The following is a 3,921-nucleotide window of genomic DNA, read 5'->3' as shown; positions in this document are numbered from 1 at the left end:
CTCAAACCGTTACTGCACATTACAGCCGGACAAAACACACGTCTCAAACCGTTACTGCACATTACAGCCGGACAAAACACACGTCCCAAACCGTTACTGCACATTACAGCCGGACAAAACACACGTCTCAAACCGTTACTGCACATTACAGCCGGACAAAACACACGTCTCAAACCGTTACTGCACATTACAGCCAGACAAAACACACGTCCCAAACCGTTACTGCACATTACAGCCAGACAAAACAGACATCTGCTAAACTGCACAAAGTATTATATATATTTCTCCCTCCATTACTTATTCCATCACTTCATTAATCACTCCAACATTCCCTCATTTACTACATAAGTCCCTCCATCACTCCATTAAACACTCCACCAATTACTCCATCACTCCAAAAATACTCAATCACTCCATCACTCCACACTGAGATCATCTGCAGTCTGTTTACTTTCATGAGGGTTAAATTATTTTAATGACATTTGTATTCAGATGAAATTATTAGTCATGTTACCATCAGGTTGCATCAAGTCGAGATAAAAACACATTTCCATTTAAATGAGTAGGTGTGAAATGGGACAAACCAGTCAGTGTTCAGCAGGAACCAGTTTGACCAGAATAAACACTGTAAGGAGACTCCTGTGTGTCTCTGATGATACGAGATCAGATATTTACAGCTTCAACATCACGCCTGCTTACTGTGAAACTCCACATGGAAAAGATTTTCCTAATAACTTCAGATTTTCATTTTAGATTAATTTCCTTCTTCAGTTTTCTTCCATTTCAACCAGTAAATCTATTAAATTAACAAAAAATATTTATTATACAACACATTATAACTGTTTATAACCGTGACACCACATTTCAGAGAACTTTATTTTAAAAACAAACAACAAGAAAGGATTCATGACTAAACAGCATTCTAAACAAATAACGGGCCTCACACACACACACACACACACACACACACACACACACACACACACACACACAGAGACAGAGACACACACACACACACAGAGACACACAGAGACACACACACACACAGAGACACACACACACACACACAGACAGACAGACAGACACACACAGACAGACAGACAGACACACACACACACACACACACACACACACACACAGAGACAGAGACACACACACACACAGAGACACACACACACACACACACACAGAGACAGAGACACACACACACACAGAGACACACAGAGACACACACACACACACACACACACACAGAGACACACACACACAGACAGACAGACACACACAGACAGACAGACACACACACACACACACACACACACACATACACACACACTTGAAACCAGCTCGTTTCGCACCCAAAGACTTTCGGCTTTACAGCTGTTACACACTTTGTATACTTATTAACTTTCAGCAGGAACGCAGGCATGCGCGCGCACTCACACACACACACACACACACACACACACACACACACACACACACACAGAGTGAGAGAGACAGGAGTGTGTTACCGTGTGTCGGTATCGGTATTGTTTTTATCCGGAGTTGAACTTTTCCGCTTCTTCCGCGAATGCACAGATAATAAACAGTCCAAAGTCACACTCTTCCACCTAACACTTATCCACTCGCTTCACACACTCACACACTCTCTTACACACTTTTACACACACACACAAACATCTGAAGCCGATCTCAAGCTCTCACTCTCCTGCACACGCCTTCAGCTCCTAAAATCTTGAGGACCGAAGAGCGCTCTCTGCAGGTCTCTCACACACACACACACACACACACACACACACACACACACACACAGATGCAGAAGCGTACTGATGTGACAGTTGGAGTAAGTGTTGTAGCAGCTATAAACGCTCCTTCCTGTTCAAAGTTCACATGTTTTAATGTAATGATAAATAAATGAAAAAACATTAAATTAAATTATTAACATTAATGACAAAATGCCTTCCCGTGGGTTCACCACCTGCAGGAGGGACCGTAAGGGACGGTGCTGTGAGGATTGGGCAGCAGTCGAAGGCGGGGGTCTGCTTAGACTGCTGCCCCCGCGACCCGAATTACGGATAAGCGGGAGAAAATGAATGAATGAATGAATGAATGAATGACAAAATGAAACAAAAAAACTGATCATATGTGAAAATAAACAAAAATGCAAACAATTAAATTCAGAACAATATAAATGAGTAACATGCAGAATGTTTAAAGTGAAAGTGAATAAGTACAAAAACATACAAATTACTACTAATACTACTAATACTACTAATAATACTAATAATAATACTAATAATACTAATAATACTAATAATAATACTAATAATACTAATAATAATACTAATAATACTAATAATACTAATAATACTACTAATAATACTAATATACTAATAATAATACTAATAATACTACTATACTAATAATAATACTAATAATACTAATAATACTAATAATAATACTAATAATACTAATAATACTAATAATAATACTAATAATACTAATAATAATACTAATAATACTAATAATACTAATAATACTAATAATAATACTAATATACTAATAATAATACTAATAATACTAATAATACTAATAATAATACTAATAATACTAATAATACTAATAATAATACTAATAATAATACTAATATACTAATAATAATACTAATAATACTAATAATACTAATAATAATACTAATAATACTAATAATACTAATAATAATACTAATAATAATAATACTAATAATACTAATAATAATACTAATATACTAATAATAATACTAATAATACTAATAATACTACTAATAATACTAATAATACTAATAATAATACTAATAATACTAATAATACTAATAATACTACTAATAATACTAATAATACTAATAATACTACTAATATACTAATAATAATAATACTAATAATACTAATAATACTACTAATAATACTAATAATACTAATATACTAATAATAATACTAATAATACTAATAATACTAATAATAATACTAATATACTAATAATAATACTAATAATACTAATAATAATACTAATAATACTAATAATACTAATAATAATACTAATAATACTAATAATACTAATAATAATACTAATAATACTAATAATACTAATAATAATACTAATATACTAATAATAATACTAATAATACTAATAATACTAATAATAATACTAATAATACTACTAATACTACTAATACTACTAATAATACTAATAATAATACTAATAATACTAATAATACTAATAATAATACTAATAATACTAATAATAATACTAATAATACTAATAATACTAATAATACTACTAATAATACTAATATACTAATAATAATACTAATAATACTACTATACTAATAATAATACTAATAATACTAATAATACTAATAATAATACTAATAATACTTATAATACTAATAATAATACTAATAATACTAATAATAATACTAATAATACTAATAATACTAATAATACTAATAATAATACTAATATACTAATAATAATACTAATAATACTAATAATACTAATAATAATACTAATAATACTAATAATACTAATAATAATACTAATAATACTAATATACTAATAATAATAATACTAATAATACTAATAATAATACTAATATACTAATAATAATACTAATAATACTAATAATACTACTAATAATACTAATAATACTAATAATAATACTAATAATACTAATAATACTAATAATACTACTAATAATACTAATAATACTAATAATACTACTAATATACTAATAATAATAATAATAATACTAATAATACTACTAATAATACTAATAATACTAATATACTAATAATAATACTAATAATACTAATAATACTAATAATAATACTAATATACTAATAATAATACTAATAATACTAATAATAATACTAATAATACT

At 28.7% G+C, this 3,921-nt stretch overlaps 1 protein-coding gene across 1 annotated transcript in view; it reads right to left on the bottom strand.

Moving 5' to 3' along the window:
• Positions 1–1,773, bottom strand: part of LOC310737117 (transmembrane and coiled-coil domain protein 3-like) — an 8,100-nt gene extending 6,327 nt beyond the window's left edge. Inside the window, exon 1 of the mRNA XM_083561294.1 lies at positions 1,515–1,773. The gene's annotated coding sequence lies outside the window, so the exon portion shown is untranslated. The remainder of the gene's footprint in view (positions 1–1,514) is intronic.
• Between the last annotated feature and the right edge of the window lie 2,148 nt (positions 1,774–3,921).

The sequence above is a fragment of the Silurus aristotelis genome (assembly GCF_946808225.1).
Source record: "Silurus aristotelis genome assembly, chromosome: 14".
NCBI lineage: Eukaryota > Metazoa > Chordata > Actinopteri > Siluriformes > Siluridae > Silurus > Silurus aristotelis.
Note: the sequence above shows the minus strand (reverse complement) of the source record. Positions and strands in the feature narration are given on the sequence as shown.